We start from the raw sequence: 20286 nt of genomic DNA on the forward strand, positions 1-20286 counted from the left end.
TCGACTTTTGTTTTACTGTTTATGTGTCACTTTTATCGACTTTTTCTTTTCTTTTTTAATAGCATTTTCTTAAAATGAATATCAAAATAATTTCCCAACTTTTTTCATTTTTATGTGTTTTTAGTTTTGTGTGTTGAATGAAACTTTTTTTTTTTTCATTACAACAATAGTTATCGACCCCGGTTCTTTGGTTGACAAACGACATCTGTCGGCGGTTCTTGAAACTAAATTACATGCATTCGCTTCATGTTACTGACATGCAGAAGTGCCAATGGTGCCATAGGTGTTATTGTAAATTAACATTCTTAGCTAATTCCGTAAAATGAGATTCTACTTTTTTAGGCGAATTTGCATAATATCTCACTTTTATCGCCTTTGTTTTTAATCACTTTTATCGACTTTTTTTTTTTTACTGTTTTACTATTTATGTGTCACTTTTATCGACTTTTTCTTTTTTAAAAATAGCATTTTCTTTTTAAATGATGACGTTTTTACTGTTTATGAATATTAAAAGAAAAATAATTACTAAACATTTATTAATAAAAAAAATGGGTGCTAGTGCACTTATGATCCGCGCTATATTTTAAATCGTATTTCTAAGCTTAATTAAAGTTTAATGTTTTTTTATTCAATTGTAAGGTTACAGTAGAGAATAGGTACAAAACACCCTCCCTATGTTAAGAATGGCTTTTTAAATAATAACGTTATTTCAGCACGAATCAATAAGTGCACTGCACCACTGCACTGCACTCGTACCACAAAATGGTGATAGAATAATAAATTTACATACGTTTGTTTATTTAATCAATGTTATTTTCGCACCATTCAAAATTTATAAATTATAAAACTAAAATAAACTAAAAAGAAAAGTAACTAAACAATTTTAAAGAACCGCCGACAGATGTCGTTTGTCAGCCAAAGAACCGGGGTCGATAACTATTGTTGTAATGAAAAAAAAAAGTTTCATTCAACACACAAAACTAAAAACACATAGAAATGAAAAAAGTTGGGAAATTATTTTAATATTAATATTAAGAAAATGCTATTAAAAAAGAAAAGAAAAAGTCGATAAAAGTGACACATAAACAGTAAAACAGTAAAACAAAAGTCGATAAAAGTGATTAAACGTGAGATATTATTAATAAATGTCCAGTAATGTCTTTTATTTCAATATTCATAAACAGTAAAACAAAGTCGATAAAAATTCATGATCGTTTAGTTACTATGGCAACTAAAACATGTTCTTTGCTCATGCGTGGGGAGAAGTCAGTGTTTTTTTAGGGTGTTCGTTCGGCAGGGAACTCTAATCGCGACCAGTACCAAAATATGGTATAATAAAATTATGGGGTATTCGTTCGCGCCTGACCTCCATAGAATGGAAATATGTCACAAAGTTTAACAAGGTTTTTAATATAGATCCACAGAATATTGTGATAAGTGTTTCGTTTCAGTGTGAACAGTTATGGTATAATAAATTATGGGGTTTATCTATTTTATTTTTACTTTCATCGTATTTTGCTTTGGTTTTGATACCCCCCAAATTCGTGTGCCGCTCATAAAATAGGGACACATTTTTCTGATTCCGACATCTCTAAAAATATTAATGTTTTACAATCTTTTCGGCATAAAATTCCAGACTTTTTTTGTTAGCTTTCATTTATTTTTATTTTATTTTTACCCTCTCAAAATGCCGCCCCTAGCACGTGCCGCCCTGGGCGGACCGCATCACCCGCCCCGCCCTTGCTACGCCACTGTGGTAGCCTTGAAGTTCAACGTAAGCAAGTCCTTGTTGAACCGTCCCTTAAATAATCCAAACTCTTCCACCTCTCCACCATCAACGATTTCTTATGACCCATCGGGTTAGGGTTTGTATTTTAACATGTAATTATCTGATTCCATAAAATAAATAAGACAGGCATTCAATTTTAAATGTGAGGAAACCAGTTTTATTTATTGATGAACTGTAGATGGAAATTGTTTGTTTACGTGGCGGAAGAGAATGTTCGCGAATGTGTGAGAGAAAAGTCAGCGTGGAGAGAAATCAACGAAAAGGAAAATGTTCATTTGGTTTGTGATTATCGGTTTAGGTGTGAATCAGGCAAGGGTCAGCAAATGAAGGTGCTCGGCCCGTAACGTGGGAGAAGAGGTGGCTTCAGTGTACTTCGGTGTCTTCTTTTCTTCTCCAAATCTCTTAAGGTTTGATGACAGAGTCCGTCCGTACGTTCATTGATGTCGCGAGACGAATTCTCTTCGAATCTTACTGATGAAGTCCTCCTCACTCGTAAAATCTTGGGTTTTTATATTTTTCAGGGGGCTCCCAGCGGCGATGGAAGTTGACGGTTTTTTTAAAAGGCGCCAAAGCTTTCCATTGCTTTGCAATCATTAGTTTTTTTTTTTTATTATTATTTTTCTTTTTTTTCAACCGGAAAAGCCGAGCCGGTGCGTACAAGACGTTTTTTTTTTTAATTCAGTCTCTGGCCGTGGATCAACATCCGGTTCACAGCCAACTCTCATAAATCCGCACATACTACACTTTACACTCATCCTCGAGTATACTTCGGGCCTTGATAAGTGGTAACTCCTTTGTAAAAATAAATAAATAAAATAAAATAAAACAGTGAATTGGTTACTTGACGTCTGCGACGAGACTCTCAGCATCAACGTTGAGAACATCGCTAAAACTGTTTGAAAGTTTCAACAGCCAAAGCTTCACTTGAGAGAGCAGTAATAAATTAATTTCATGTTGATAGACTAATCGTGTCAGCGTCGGTGGTGTAACGGTTAGCATGGTTGCCTTCCAAGCAGTCGATCCGGGTTCGACTTCCGGCCGACGCATGATAGATTTTTTTTTTTTTTGCTTCCATGTTTTATGCCGTACTAAGATTTTTCTATTACTAAAAAAAAAAAAAAAAAAAAAAAACAAACTAAAAAAACTAAAATGAAACTTCGCTTGAGATCGTTTTATGAACTTTTTTGTTTTCTATTTTCATTTCTTTTGTCACCATCATCATCATCATCATCAGCAGCAGCAGCAGAAGCATCACCATCAACAGTATATAAACACTATTGATATTCACTGAAACTGTTTATAAAAATATCACCAGATGTAATTTGATCGGAGAAATCAGAAAGAAATTGTTTTCATGTTTTTTTTTTTTGTTTTGCATTATAAACATGTTATCGTCGGTTAGGATTAGCATGGCAGCCTTTCGATCCGGGTTCGAATCTGCGCGAGCCTTTTCAAGTCTCACACAAAAACACACGTTCACATTTCAAGCTATATTACTTGTCACATACATACGCGCACACAAACATACGCACCCACGTCCACACACGTACATATATTCACGTTCGCGTACATACACTCACATTCACGTGTATATACACACACACTAACGTACACACATGTACTCACACAGGTGGACGACGTCACTTCCTTTCTAAGGAAATACACACATGCGCAAAAGACCACCGGAAACGAGTATAAAAGAGAGAGCAACAAGCGGTTTCTTTCTTTTAGGAGCAGCTTTCGAGCTGGTCGGTCTACGGACCGACCGCGCACCTCACACCACTTGCTACTATGTGGGGCAAAAAGCTAACAGACCGTACGTACACATTCTCACTCTTTCTCTCTCTATCTATTACTAGTCCCTGAGAACACCTTCGCGTAGCTGACTGCTAACTGACGTCAACCCTCTATCCTTTTCTTTGTCTACACGATGGACTGCCATTTCTCGTTCTATTACATTACTCACTTCTCTTCCCACGCGCGAACAAACGATAGTGACCCGAACTTGAGATGAACACACATTTCCTTTTCTTTCTACAACACCAGTCTCGCAACGAACGATGGTTACACCCGCGCGGACTTGAACACATGTTATATCTAAAACATTCATTCTTTCAACAGTAAATAAACGACGTTTATCTTATCCATCAATTGAGTTTTTGTTTCCTTCAATTCCATTCGTTTCATTATTCTTTTGTAACGGGATTAGGATTTATATATCCTAGTCCCTTACAAATCCCAGCATGTTTTCGATGCATGTCAAGTCTTTCAATGGACCTGCACAAATGCACCCCGCTTGTATTTTCTGTTTCTTTTTTTCAAATTTTTTCAGTGGATTATTATCGATTGGACACTAATTTATCATACATATATATATATATATATATATATATATATATATATATATATATATATATACACAGTGATCACCACTTATCAAGGCCCGGAAGCCACTCAGAGATAAGGGTTATTGCAAGTACATTACGTTAGTGTGGAGATTTGATGAACTGTTTACTTAAGGGGGCGGTTCATTAGGAATTTGTTAACATTGGACTTGAAGACATCCAAGTTGTAGTCTGGTGGGAAGCAGGCAGACGGAACAGAGTTCCACAGGCGTGCAATTCTAAGAAAGAAGCTTTGTTCATGGAATCCGCGTTTTGATTTAGGCACAGATAAAGAGTGGGGGAAATTTTTCTCAGTGGATTCAGCTAGACGGGTGTTTTTCGTGAAAGATTGGCGAGGGGGGACCAGAGATTGGAGTTCAGACGAGCACCTGCCATGGAAATAGTGATAAAACAAGGATAGGTTCGCAACGTCTCTTCTGTGTGAGAGAGGTCGCAGGGTAGAGAAAAGGGCATCCCCCACTAAGCCACGAAGTCTATTTTGTACTCTGTCAAGGCAGGATAGGCTGTTTTTAGCAGCTCCTGCCCAGATATGGCAACAGTATTCCATCCTTGGACGTACTTGGCTTTTATATAGATAGAGAATTGCATGAGTAGTGAGATATCTTCTGGAGCGGTAGAAGGATCCCACCATCTTTCCAGCGACCTTGGTAACAGACATGATGTACGTGTTCCATTTCAGATCAGGAGTAAAGGTCAAGCCCAGAAGCTTGTCAAAACACTGGGCCTCACCCAGACGAGAGCCATCCATAACAATTGATGCCAGATGGGGATCAGAGCGTTGATGATGTAAGGATAGGAGTTTGGGTTTGGATGCAGTAAAGGTAACCAGCCACATCTTCCCCCACTGAACCACTCGCTCGAGATCAGAGGAGAGAGAATCAGAGAGAACTTTGTCATTTACAGCCTTTGATGTGTTGCCGTAGATGGTCGTGTCATCAGCATAGATGTCAACAAATGATTTAAGTATGTGTTTAGGGAGGTCATTGATGTAGATCAGGAAGAGAGTTGGGCCTAGGATTGACCCCTGAGGGACTCCAGCATTTATATTGCAGGCCTCCGATTTTTGTTCATCTACCACTACTCTTATGAGCCTATCGGAGAGAAATGATTTAATGATTGAGAAAACATTCCCAGTTATACCGTAGCTGGAAATCTTGTGAAGTAGACCCTTATGCCATACCTTGTCGAAGGCCTTTGATATGTCAAGAGCAATTGCCCTAGAAAGGAAGCCTTTGTCAAGAGATTCACTGTGGGATATAACCGTCAGCACATCTGCGGTAGATCTTGCAGAGCAGAAACCATATTGTGTGTAACTAAAAAGGTTATTCCTGCTCAGGTGTTTGACTATTTCTATATATATATATTTAAGATAAGAGGTGGGTGTAGTTTGCTTGAAGCATTGTATAGTATGTAGTTAAAAAGTATTGTAGAAGGCGGTACAATGCAGAAGTAACGGAAAGACACAGGCTGAAGCAGGTGAGAAATTTATTAATACAACTTATAAATACATGTGTACATATTCATATTTCATATACGCAGTATATTTATATTTGCACAGTGGTTACCTGGGAAAGTCGGTCTGGTGGTATGTCCGTGTAATATAATATTTCGAGAAAGATCTCTTCGTCAGATATTTACTTGACTTTGACAAACGTGTTGTTGTAAGCAGTAACTATACCGCAGCAAATCTGCCGAAGAGGTCTTTCTCGAAATATTTTATTACACGGACATACCACCAGACCGACTTTCCAAGTTAACCACTGTGCAAATATAAATATACTGTGTATATGAAATATGAATATGTACACATGTATTTATAAGTTGTATTAATGAATTTCTCACCTGCTTCAGCCTGTGTCTTTCCGTTACTTCTGCATTGTACCGCCTTCTACATTTCTATTTAAATATATATATTTGTACAGGGTGCTCAGTTTCTAATACAAAGTTTTAGTAAATTGATCTCCCATATGTGAACCGCTCGACGAGAACACTTACACCCCACTTATAGCAGTTTTCATTTATCAATCCAAGGACAATAATATTAAGACCTTTATTATCCAATGTATTCGAGAGTGTTTTCATTAGTTGCCATGTTTGTTTTCGCGCAGACATTCAGTTTTTGTGCGCATTCAATGTATTTCGTATTGTTATCCACCAGTCTTTCTTCTATTCTCTAGCAGTACGAAAAAAAAAAATTAAACAAAATAATTTGCATTATTGCAGCAGCCACTTGCCATTGATTTATGTCTGGTAACAGAACTGAAATTTGAATGGAAACAAGCTTCTCAAAAGTCCCAGTTCTCTTCACACTTACCGGGTTGGTTAGTGCTTTCTTTCTTCAGTCTTTCCATCCTCCTTGACCCTTCACGCCTATTTGGTGTGGTGCCAGTTGATGCCTGCACTACAATTTTAATTTTATTTATTTCATTTTATGTTTTTTGATGATGAGGGAGGTAACTTAAGATTATACAGTTTCACTTGTTTTGGTTTCATTTGATTTTTTTATTTGTATTATTATTTACGCTCTAGAATTAGTCACACAAGCCATCAATCAAAGATTGCTCTTTGAGAATTACTTGCGGCGTTCCCTGGAGTCTGAGTGACAATAAGTCTCCCCAGACTTTCCGTACCTTCCACCTCTTTCGAGAACCTTTGCAAAAGAATTTGCGTTATTGCAACAGCCGCTTACCATTGATTTCTCGTTGGTGGCAAACATTGGTTTTCACTGGGATTTGGTTGACTAAAAGCCTCCCCAAGGTCATAGTTCTCTTTGCACTCATCCAGCGGAGGTCTGGCTAGTGCTTTCTCTCCTTGGTCTTCATCCTCCTTTACCCTCTTCATTATTTGATGTGGTGCCCGTTAACGATGACACTCTAAAAAAAAAAAAAAAGGAGAGGCGGTACCTTACAATTATACAGTTTCAGTTTTCATGATTCCATGTGATGTTTTGCACATTATTATTTTTTTAATTATTGTATTTATTTATTTAATTTTTTTTTTTTTTTTTCATTTTCGAGTTTCCGGTCTCTCTTTAAGTTTATTGGACGCTGACGATTTTTTTTTTTTTTTTTTTTTTTTTTGAGCGGTGATTTGGCCAGGGTATTCTGGTTGTAACATTTACCAAATAAATTGTAAAACACATTTTTAGGCAAGTTGGCACTCTCGTACAGGTCCGCCCAAAATTAACAAAAAAACGAGAACCTTAATTTATGTACTTGCATTCTTTTTACTTCTTAAAAATATCATAAATCGATTTGATAACTTAGAGGGGAAGAAAAGTTTCCCAAGCGGGGAATCGAACCCCGGCCGCCGCGGTGAGAGTGCGGAATCCTAACCACGTCTAATGGGATAACATCTAACCAAATCTAAACATACTAGATATTCACTAAGTACGTTAAGAAATAATAACATTTGTAATTTGATTCGAATGAACTGAGATATAACGTTTGTGTGATTTATCAGTTGTATGTCAGCGTCGGTGGTGTAACGGTTAGCATGGTTGCCTTCCAAGCAGTCGATCCGGGTTCGACTCCCGGCCGACGCATGAAATTTTTATTTTTATTTGCTTCCATGTTTTACGGTACATCAAGTTTTTCTATATTCTTGTAGTAGTTTCGTTTTGAAAAATATTTCAATTTTCCATGTGTAAAAAAACAAAAAAAAAAACTTTAATAATTCAGATTTAATCAGCGTGCAGACGGATTTTTCTACAGGCTTGGATTATACACAATTTGGATTATTGCAGACATTTTTGATTTTTAAATTGAATATATTTGCCAACAGTATCACTCCCATTTCTTCTTATAGAAAACATTAACTCTTGCGATCATTTCGTTCTATAAATACTTAATCTCTCCATATCCTTTCATCTTGATTTTTTTTTTAAATCTTTCATTTTTAATGTCGATAGCTCAAACGATAACGACCCAGGCTTGAGTGCTAAATGTGTTGGTTTCAATTCTAGCTGATGGCACCCAAATCAGTTAATATCTTTTGAAATCATTATTATATACTGGGTTACAATATAATATTCAATAGAACATTGGCTCTATAATAATAAATACAAAATCTGTATGGGTTAAAATATCATATTTAAGCGTATTTTACGCCTGTGTTACGCAGGGGGGGCACTAATATATTGCATACAATATAATAATTAATAGTGTTTTGGCTTATATTCTCCATATATTAAAATATCATATTTAATCTTATTTTACGACTGGGCAACACCAGACGGCCTGCTAGTATGATCATAAAAAAAATGTCCGATCAAGAAAGAATTAAAAAAGGTGATGAAAAAAAAAAAAAAAAAGAAAGAAGAAAGTAAAATAAAAAAGACAATTTAAAGTAATGTTTCTTTTCTTTCTTTCTTTTTTTCTCGAACTACTACAAAAATTACAAGAAAACTTTATATACAATAAAAACAGGAGTAAACAAAAGAATCATGCGTCGGCCGGGAGTCGAACCCGGATCGACTGCTTGGAAGGCAACCATGCTAACCGTTACACCACCGACGCTGACATACACTTCGAACACACACGGAAACAACACATTTCTGTTCGTTTGAAATAGATTACAAATGTTTTTATTTCTTAATGGACTTGGTGAATATCTATATAGTGTGTTTATTTAGGAAACGTGGATCGATCGTGTTCCCAAGTAGTCTAGTGGTTCCGCGGCGGCCGGGGTTCGATTCCTCGCTTGGGAAGTAGCTTTTCTTTTTTTTTGTTGAAACATTGTTCATATTGACTTATGATATTTTAAAGAAAAAAAAGAAAAAAAAAAGAAAGAAAACAAGTAGATAGATTAAGATTCTCTTTTTTTGTTTATTTTGGGTGGACCTGTACGAGAGTGCCCAACTCCTAAAAATGTGTGTTTTACAATTTCTTTGGTAAATGTGACAACCTTGGCTAAATCACCGCTAAAAAAAATCGTCCGCGTCCAGCAAACTTAAAGAGAGACTGGAAACTCGAAAATGAAATAAAACGAAAAAAAAAAAAAGGTTCGCTCCGCACTTCTTTGTTTACCTTGGAAGTGACGTCACACAAATCTTATAATACGGATGATGGCTACAATTGTAAAAATAATTTGTTTTATTTTTCTTTCATTTTGAGCTCCTTTTTTTCTCACGTTTAACTTTTTTTTTTCTCCCATTTCCTATTTTGAGCTGAGAATTTATTTTATCTTCATTTTGAGCTCTTTTTCCGATCCGGCGTTACCTTTTATAGGTACTCCTGCAGTCACTCCTGCACTTTACGACCCGAGCTATTTTTTAACGCTATTATTTAGAAACCTATTATTCAAAATGGGGAAGGGAGGGTGTATTGTAACTATTCTGTACTTTCACCTAACAATTCTATTTAAAAAAAGGTAAATATGAAGAATTACTAAAATAGATTTAACCTCAGCATATTATCAAATTAAGGTACACCCTGACGATGTGCCTAAAAGAGCAGTCGTGACACCTTTTGGCTTGTTTGAGTTTAATTACATGCCATTTGGTTTAAAGAATGCTGCGGCTACATTTCAGCGTTTTATGGACAAGATATTTTAAAAGTTAGACTGCGTATTTATATACCTAGATGACATATTAGTCTTTAGCGATAGCAAACAACAACACAAGGAAGACTTAGATAGAGTATTTAGAATCCTTAGCGATAACAATTTAAAGATTTCCTTAGATAAGTGTGTATTTGGAGTACCAGAGTTAGACTTTTTAGGCTTCCACGTAAACAAAGAAGGTTTATTGCCTACTTCAAGGAAAATTAAAGAGTTGGAAAATTTTCCAGTCCCTAAGGACTCAAAAAGCTTACACAGATTTCTGGGGATGACAGGTTTTTACCGTAAGTTAGTCCCTAATTATGCATCCATAGTTTTACCGTTAACTGAACGAATGAGGTTGGATCCGGAAGCAAAGACCGAGCTTAATGAGGAAGAAACTCATGCTTTCAAAGCAATAGTAAGCAAGTTGTCTGAATTAACGGCGTTAGCTCATCCACAGTCTTCAACTACGGAGTACCACCTAGTTACGGATGTTAGCCAATTTGCCGCGGGTGCTGCATTGCACCAGTTGGTAGATAAGAAACCAGTACCTATAGGTTTCTTTTCCAAAAAATTTTCCCAAGCCCAAACTAAGTATTCCACGTTTGACAGAGAGCTACTGGCAGCTTATTTTTCAGTGATACATTTCCGCCACCTCATAGAAGGTCGCCACGTGACATTATTCACTAATCATAAGCCTCTGTGCGGAGCATATTACAGTCAGACACCGGCAAAGACAGATCGACAACAACGACACTTGTCAGTACTTGCCGAATATATTGCTGACGTGGAGTATATTAAAGGAGCTGAGAATATAGTTGCAGACTGTATGTCTCGGCCTGCATTAGCTGTGCAGATAGATGCATGCGATTTGGCTGAAATAGCAGAGGCACAAAGAGGTGATGACAAGATAAAGTCATACACTGATTTAAAAGAATATTGTGTGTCGAAGGAAATCGGCTCAGTCCTGTGTGATATTTCGACGAAGTACCCCAGACCGTTTATCCCAAAAGAACATTGTCAGGCTATTTTCAACAGTTTACATAGCTTAGCGCATCCTGGTACGGGAGCGTCTATTAAACTGGTTAAGTCCAGATACTTTTGGCCCAGCTTAGATAGAACAATTAAGTAATTCTGCGCAGAATGCATAGAGTGTCAGCAAGCAAAAGTTCACAGACACACAAAGTCTGTGGTCCAAGAATTTGAGTTACCATTTGCACGTTTCCAGATGGTACATATTGATATTGTTGGTCCCTTGCCCTTAACGCGCAATGAGTCTGACCCTTACCTAAGCCCTTACAAATACTTGCTTACCTGCATCGACCGTGCAACTCGCTGGATTGAAGTACAGCCTATGACTGAAATAACTGCACAGTCGGTAGCAGAGGCATTTATCGATGCATGGATATCCAGATTTGAAGTCCCACTGCATGTGGTAACTGACAGAGGTAGTCAGTTTGAGAGCGAGTTGTTCCAGGAATTAGCCAAGGTAGTAGGTTTTTACCGATTGAGGACAACTTCGTATCACCCTCAAAGTAACGGGATGATCGAAAGAGCACACCGTACTCTTAAAGCAGCTATAATAGCTCGCAAAGAATCATGGATGAAAGCCATACTGGTGATTCTACTTGGTATACGTAGCACCCCTAACGAATCAGGTTTTTCCCCTTTTACATCTGTTACTGGAGCTCCGATATTGATTCCTCAGCAGTTAATACACAAACAGAGAGCAGGAGAGACTCCAGTTAATAATAAGTACATACGTAATTTGTGTGAATGGATGCCCCAAATTGATGTACTCGACAATGGAAAAGGACATATCCACGACAATTCAAAAACTTTCATACTAAAAACCTTACGGTCCTGTGAAAAAGTATGGCTTAGGGTTGATCAAGTTAGAAAACCGTTAGAAGCACCTTACTCAGGTCCTTATAAAGTCTTGACTCGATCAGACAAACATTTCCAGATCGACATGAACAACGGTACTCACACACACGTATCGATAGATAGAATAAAACCGTATATAGAACCAACTATTAGTAATAAAATTAGACAGACGGAGAAGTCACAGACAGATAAAGTTAATACTAGTGATAAGATTATTAGGACAGATGATACCGACAAAGTCGAAGATGGAATTGCTACTGGCACATATAAGTCTAGAGCAGGAAGGAAGGTGACATGGAAGAAGTAAAACGAATACTTTTATTTTTAACAAATAACAGATTTAATAATTGGGTATAAGTTACTTAACTCCGTTAATTGGAGGGGGACTCTTGTAGCGAGCTGCTACTACTACGAGACTAGACTGTATTCTCACCTTAGTTCTCTCTTTCTCCCTACTCTTTTCTCTTTTCCTTCCTTTCTTCTTATACGTCATCAGAGGTTCCAGCCAATGAAAAGCGAGAACGGTTTACGTGGGACATTCGAGTGAAGGAAACGTCCTTACTTCCACGGCGACTAGAGACAGAACATACGCCTCACTCCTCAGCTCCCGTTAGGTAGCCAAGAGGAGCATTGAACATTAATACAGACTTTACAAAATGCACTGTCTTTCTTTGTAACCCGAGTTTCGGAAAACACACATATATATTGGATATATAAAACCTCATGAATTCATAACAAAGTCGCGTTACACGTCCTCATTTTTATAAGAAGACAATGTCTTCGTTTACCAGTATTTCTTTCTATTTCAGCGCTCCAGTTCTCCCTGTTATCAGAGGCGCCCCGAAGTGGGAGCCTACCGAAATGGTGACCTCTAATTAGTACCCCTGTTAATGTATGGTAATAATACCATAAATACATAAGTAACCTCGCATGCAAGAGGCTTGGGTTTCGAATTTGGATGTATCTAACTGATGAGCGCAAATGAGGGCGAAACTCGAGTTTTGGACTTCCGGTTTGTTGACTGTCATAGCTCTTGTTGGCTGCGACGTTGTTTGGCTGTGGAATTTATTATATATATATACTTGTTTATTGTTATATAAACATGCTCTCCCGCTGCTACAAACAGCCACTTGTTTCAATCATGCTGTTTGTAGCGGCGGGATGTGAGCATGGTTATATAACAATAAACAAGTATTATCAGCTCTTTTTATTGAGCACTATCTAACAACCTCGTTGAATTCATTAGTCCATTACTTTTTAATAAAAAAAAACGAGTATATATATATATATATATATATATATATATATATATATATATATATATATATATATATATATATATATATATACAAGCATGGGTGCCAGGCGTTGTCCAGGTGTTTGGAGTTGTGTGTTGAGCAAAAAAAAAAAAAAAAAAAAAAAGTGGTAGTAGGAAGGCAAGCTCGAACCCATACCGGGAAGGAGGAAAAGAACGTGAAAAATTTTCAGTCTACATACTCGAAATTTGATATACAAGGTATTGAGATTTGGGAAAATCTTTGTAATCCGTTTTCGGCCAGAAATTTGGCTGTTAAGGGGTCAAAGTTCAACGTTTTGACCTTTGAGAACTCTACCAAACTCCTCCGACAATTTTGGGCATAAACAATTGAAATTTTATGTATAGGTTCTTTGGACATGGATCTAACTTAATAACTTGATTTGAGCCCAAAACATTAAATGTTAAGGGGTCATAATAGTGGTCAAAGTTAAAGAAATTGGCCCTCTGCGGTCTCTACCAAATTACTCAGACAATTTCTGGTCTAAACATTTGAAATTTTACATAAAGGGTATTCAGAGATAGGGCAAGCTTTTTAATCGGTTTGGATCAAAGATTTGAGCTACCGATATATAAATGTATGTATGTATGTATGTATGTTTGCATGTCTGCCTAAAACCTTCGACAGATTTTCACAAGATCAGTATCATTTTGAAGCTTGACCCTTCAGACGACAAATATCGAAAAATTGGCCCAAAACATTAATTTTTTCACCTTAAACTGGGCACTTTTCTACAGGGAGGGGTCGCTTTTTTCACCGCTATTTTCCAAAGTCATCCCCTCTTTTCGATTGTCTAGCCTTAATTTAAACCTATGTCACTTCCGGTTTGGCGGTGGTCGTAACAGCATAGACGCCACGTTTTCACCCCGTTCTTTCCTCCTTCGCGGTATGGGTTCGAGCCTGCCTTCGTACTGCCACTTTTTTTTTTTTTGCTCAACACACACGCCCAAACACTCGGGCAACGCCGGGCAACCATGCTAGTTTATGATATATTAACGAAAGAAAAAAGAACCAAGTACAAATTAAGATTCCCGTTTTATATTTTATTTTTGACCTGTACGAGAGTGATCACCGCATAAAAATGTGTTTTACACGTTTTTTTTTTTAAATCTTTTTTCTGACGATTATCATTAATTACAGACTTATAGTATCATATTAGTAGAAAAAAAAAAATTAAAAAATAAATAAATAACTTTTAAGGAGATTCGGCGCTTCTACACTATTAGGACGTGATTTTTTAGTCGATAAATGGAGTTTTCAGATTAAAAAAAATAAACAATGGTTTCAAACCATATTTTTGTCAATTCTAATAAGTTACAATGGCAGCTTCCAAATTATGCAGTCAAAATTACCTGAATATTACTGAATTATTACAAAAAATACAACTTTAATCATGTTAGTAAGTGAAAAAATGCGGCCATCTTGTTTAAATCAAAACAGAAAATAACCTCTCTTTTGAACTCTCCTGTGTTTTCCGATTGTTTTCATCAAATTCTATTTCTTTTCTTTAACAAAAAATTTTCTACCTCATCGATTTTCGTAATGTTTGGATATAATCATCTTAAAAATTCAAGGAATACGTAGACACCATTGTTTTCATGTGAAATTCAGTATTACGATTTCCGAAATTTCGTCCCAATAGTGTAGAAGCGCCGAAAGACTTGATATACCATAAAACACAGGAGTAAACAAAATTATCATGCGTCGGCCGGGAGTCGAACCCAGATCGACTGCTTGGAAGGCAACCATGCTAACCGTTACACCACAACTTTTTTTCTTTTTCCAATATTCGCTCAAAAATTTTTGTCAACTTGATTTACGATATTTTCAAAAAACAAAAATGGGGTTTGTGTTACTCTAGGAGTATCAGAAGCCGCCACTGAAAACTTGAATAAACATCTGATTATATAGACTGTCTCTGTTTCGAAGCTTATGATTAATATGAAAATGTAATTTCAGACTAATTTTAAAATAATGAAAGGTTTAATCGAAAATAAAAAATTTTTTATTTCATCGGTTTTCTTAAAAAAAGATTTCACAAAATTCAACAAATTTTAACTGATACCAAAATCTACTAAATATATATAAATGCCCAAAAAATCACTTACCTGTAAAAAAAAACAAAAAAAAAAAAACTAAGCAATGGCTGCTTCAATTCTTCACTTATAAGAATTGTCCATATTCATATTTTATATTCCACGTATTTTTTAAATAAAAGGATTTTTTAAAGCAAGGAGCCCAGAAAATTGCATTTTCGTAACTTGTTTTGCGCCATTAGCTTAAAGCGAGGCTGCTGCTAATTTGCAGCTTATCAAATACGGATTTGTCAAATGGACATAATTAATGTCTCTTTTTATTGCGTGCTGTTAACCAAAATTAGTATTTTTAGGCCTCCGTAGTTACAAAAAAGCACGCATTCACTTATAAGTTTTTGTCGTTAAACAAAAAATCCAGTCGACCGTTTTTTTTTTTTAAATTCTCCTAATGAAATACATGAGTTTTGGATTATTATATTTTCTTTCTACTTTATCGAGTGATTTTTTTTAATATCTTAAAAAAGAAAACATTGAATGAAATAGAAAAAATTATCGTCAGCGTCCGGTTGACGATATAAGCATAACAGGAGCTTTCATTAAAAAAAAAAAATCAACGGGGTGTAAAAAGAAAAGGTTTTGCACTTTGGACTTTACAGGAAAATTTCCAAAAACACTTTTTTTTTGTTTTAAATTATAATATTTTATTTATTGATCTTTTATCTTCAATTTGTGATATATAAAACTTTGGTGAGTAAATTAATTATTTAAATTTTAATAGACATTTAAAGAGTGAATTAAAAAAAACGTTTGTCTAAAATATTATATTCAGTTTATTGGAAAGAGCATAAAATTTTACATTGACCCTGAAAATATCGTAAAAATTGAACCAATAGGAAAATTTTGATAGATTTTTAAAGTTTAAAAATTGAAAAAAATTTCACTCGTAAAATTCAATTGATTTCATACGTAAAAAAGTACGGCACTTTGTACACACTGTTTTTTTTAAATAAAAAAATTATATTTCTATTATCTTTTAAACAACTTTAATAGTTTATTTTGGAAGTATATTCCATACAGAAAATAAACAACCCACTTTAAAAGGAGAAATTACGAGTTTTTTTTTTATATTTTATTCGCAGTTTTCTGTTAGGGGTGTAAAAAATTCCCCCAAAATTCTGATACACCTAATGTTACTATACACATAGATTTGTAAACGTGGTCCAAAAGCAAATTATAACAAATAAATGGTATCAAAGGCAAGATAAGTTACTCTTCTACCTATCTAGAAAGGTTTTAAGTGCACAATTTTACGTAAATTGAGCACCCACATGTTGACGCTCCTCCAACAAAAATTCGGCAAATGTGTATTTCAGCGGCGTAAATTCAAGTTTTACACTAGTGGTGGTCATAAAGTGGGTGATCATTATGCGTTAAATTATTATAGAAAAGTTATCCCCCACTTTCTTTAAACTAACATTTCTTCATATCTTGAAAACTACTCGTTTGCTGGAATTTTAAACGTTATTTTCGTTTTCAACATCCTTAAAAACTTATAAATGTCTTAATTTTCCAAGTTTTTTTTTCTACAGCGTATAAAATCGATTGTCTGCCCCTTGCATATCTTATATTCCAAACATTCCCAATAGTTGTCGCTAGCAGTGTATCATTCAAAAACAAGATGGCGTGAAGTTTTTCTTCGATAAAATGTCTCATAATATTTGATTTTCTTAAATAAAAAAACAAACTACTTGATCGATTTACATGATTTTTGGAATATGTCATCTTTATGCAGTGACAAGTACGTACATTATAAAGACTTTTTTCAGATTTTTATAATAAAAAAGATTACTTGTGGACCAATGGTCCACAAGTAATCTGGACCATTTATAGACTTGCACCATTTGTTGGAAAAAAAAGAAGCTATTTCACTTTATAAAAATCTAATGTTATTTTTATTATAAAATTGTTTTATTAAATTATATTTCTTTACGCAGACTTTTAAATAAATGTCTTTACAATTAGATATTGATATATTTTGATGCAATATATTTCAAATGATTTCAAATATTTTTCTGTTTGAAAAGAATTATTATTTAAATAAATGTCTTTACAATTAGATGTTGATATATTTTGATGCAATATATTTCAAATGATTTCAAATATTTTTCTGTTTGAAAAGAATTATTATTTAAATAAATATCTTTACAATTAGATATTGATATATTTTGATGCAATATATTTCAAATGATTTCAAATATTTTTCTGTTTGAAAAGAATTATTATTTAAATAAATGTCTTTACAATTAGATATTGATATATTTTGATGCAATATATTTCAAATGATTTCAAATATTTTTCTGTTTGAAAAGAATTATTATTTAAATAAATGTCTTTACAATTAGATATTGATATATTTTGATGCAATATATTTCAAATGATTTCAAATATTTTTCTGTTCGAAAAGAATTATTATTTAAATAAATGTCTTTACAATTAGATATTGATATATTTTGATGCAATATATTTCAAATGATTTCAAATATTTTTCTGTTTGAAAAGAATTATTATTTAAATAAATGTCTTTACAATTAGATGTTGATATATTTTGATGCAATATATTTCAAATGATTTCAAATATTTTTCTGTTTGAAAAGAATTATTATTTAAATAAATATCTTTACAATTAGATATTGATATATTTTGATGCAATATATTTCAAATGATTTCAAATATTTTTCTGTTTGAAAAGAATTATTATTTAAATAAATGTCTTTACAATTAGATATTGATATATTTTGATGCAATATATTTCAAATGATTTCAAATATTTTTCTGTTTGAAAAGAATTATTATTTAAATAAATGTCTTTACAATTAGATGTTGATATATTTTGATGCAATATATTTCAAATGATTTCAAATATTTTTCTGTTCGAAAAGAATTATTATTTAAATAAATGTCTTTACAATTAGATATTGATATATTTTGATGCAATATATTTCAAATGATTTCAAATATTTTTCTGTTTGAAAAAAATTTTATTTAAATAAATATCTTTACAATTAGACATTGATATATTTTTATACAATAAATGTTTTGGTTTTATACTATTTTTCTGTTCGGAAAACAATCTTGTTTTTTACTTACTTGCCGCGTTATTTGACCAAGAAGAAATTGGAGTTTTCGCCCCCTAACAATAGCGACCGTCTGCATACTGCACAAGTGCCCCCGAAAATACTTTTAAACGGTACTCTCCCCACCCCATGTTAAGAATGGATTTCGAAATAATAACGTTATTATTTCAGCGCAGTCGCCGCAGTACCAAAATTACATAAGACCGTGTTTTCTTTTTGTTGTTTCGTAATAACACAAGAATTGTTTAAACTAAATTAATTCTTCTAAATAAAATAATTGCTTTTTTTGATTTGTGGAAATTATCTTCCACCATCTTTCTTTCCTTTTTTCTTTCCTTCTTTCTGCTGTTTCTGTTCTTCCTTCCTTTCTTCTTAACCCCTTTCCTGCCCCCCTTCCCTAGCTTCCCCTTTTTTTTATGTCACCTGACTCCCTTATGCCCGTTGATTGGATGAGACGTTTTCATGCTAAATTGAAGCTCGTGTGTGACATTTTTGAGTTAATTCGACAGTTGTGGGAAAGCCGTCGTCGAGACAACAAGTATCGAATGCATTCCCTTAAGGTCTCGGTTAAAAAGGGGACGCCTGGAAATTTACTAAGGCGTTGCACAACTCTGTCCTGACGAGACATTAAAATTGTTGAAAAAAGAACCAAGAGAAGAAAATTCGCCTCAAGTTTTCTAAGACACTTGAAAACTGAATATAATTATCGAGAAAAGGATAATTAAAGTTTGAGAAAAAAATTCGCCTGAAAGTTTTCTAAGACACTTGAAAACTGAATACAATTATCGAGAAAAGGATAATTGAAGTTTGAGAAGAAAATTCGCCGCTGGAAAGTTTCTAAGATACTTGAAAACTCAAAAATATTCTGCCTCCATGGAATTTTAACATTTGCAAAAGGGACTACGGAAACGAGTTTCCAGGAAAGGGACTGAAAAACAAGAACTTTTAAATAACACGAACTCTGAAAGTAAAAAGCCCAAACAAAACGAACTTTCTAAATGTTCCATTCGGAAAGGGCGCCCAGAAGCTTCCAGTAAGTGCACCCCCTCTTTTTCTTTCTTTCTTCCTCCTTCTCTATCTCTCTTTCCTTCTCTTTCCCTTCACTCTCTCCCCTTTCGGTTACTACTACAAGAATACTTGTAAGCCAGATGGACATTTTTGGCAGCCCATAGAGGTCACAAACTTTTCCTTTCGTCATTATATTTAATAAATTCTATTTCTCATATTTTTCTCTTTTTGTTTGTTTTCTTCCTTGATGTTTCAGAGTTTAGTAGTAACGACTAATTGATTAAGAAGAATTACCTTCCACGGGAAGAAGTGGATAATAAAATTTCTTCGCTCTGCCAAAAATTGGTACTCATAGAGTTAATAACTCTGCCAGTTTAGTAAGCTACCCTCTGCTAAAACTGGTCTAGGCTTTATTTGGTGACCGCGGCTGCCTTCCATTGCATAGATAGTACCCCCTCCCTCCTTCCTTCTTCTTTGTTTCTGCGTCGGCCATCTTGGCTTCTTGTTCATTGTTTTACAGGCATTTTTGGCGCCAAGAGGGGAGTGGTTTAGCATTTAGCCTTTGATAGGTTAAAAGGGGCGGGGTTTAGTATTCTAAAATGACTACCTCTACCACTACCTCAATGTTACTTCAAAAAGGAAAGATTATTAGAAACAAAATCTTAACTGTGTTTGAGTTCTTAGACTCGTTAGATGAAATCAACGAAGCAGGTTATATGTTGTATAAAAAGCAGATAGATGATTACACTGCTTCAGTGGATTTGTTAGATGAGCAGATTATTAATGCTTATTTAATTGAGGGAACAGAAGATGAGGAGATAAGGTCATTTAATAAGGATTGCGCTTTTCATCGAGTGAAGGTTTTGGAAAAATTGTCAAGACTCAAGCCTTCGGTAGAAGTAAAGGATAATGCAAATCACAAAGTCTCACTTATTAAGGAAAAACGTCTGGGGATAACGCCCAAAATTGAATGTCCCAAGTTTAGTGAAAAGGATTTAGAAAACGATATATTAGCCTTCCTTAATTTTCAGTGGGAATTCGAGAATAGCGTAGTCGACTTAGAAAATGACGCCCTGAGGTTAGTTGTGCTGAAAACCCATTTGTCTGGCTACGCCTTTCAACTGGTGCGGCACCTCTCTATATCTGAGGAAAATTATCGCATAGCCACCG

At 34.7% G+C, this 20286-nt stretch overlaps 3 non-coding genes across 3 annotated transcripts; 2 read left to right on the top strand and 1 right to left on the bottom strand.

Annotated features, from left to right (window-relative positions):
- Positions 1 to 2763: 2763 nt before the first annotated feature.
- Positions 2764 to 2835, top strand: Trnag-ucc (transfer RNA glycine (anticodon UCC)). Its single transcript has one exon. It is a non-coding gene; the product is annotated as a tRNA-Gly (tRNA).
- A 4831-nt stretch (positions 2836 to 7666) lies between these two features.
- Trnag-ucc (transfer RNA glycine (anticodon UCC)) lies at positions 7667 to 7738 on the top strand. Its single transcript has one exon. It is a non-coding gene; the product is annotated as a tRNA-Gly (tRNA).
- A 901-nt stretch (positions 7739 to 8639) lies between these two features.
- Positions 8640 to 8711, bottom strand: Trnag-ucc (transfer RNA glycine (anticodon UCC)). The gene has a single exon. It is a non-coding gene; the product is annotated as a tRNA-Gly (tRNA).
- Between the last annotated feature and the right edge of the window lie 11575 nt (positions 8712 to 20286).

Source organism: Euprymna scolopes, chromosome 18, assembly GCF_053919585.1.
Source record: "Euprymna scolopes isolate OS-2025 chromosome 18, ASM5391958v1, whole genome shotgun sequence".
Taxonomy (NCBI): Eukaryota; Metazoa; Mollusca; class Cephalopoda; order Sepiida; family Sepiolidae; genus Euprymna; species Euprymna scolopes.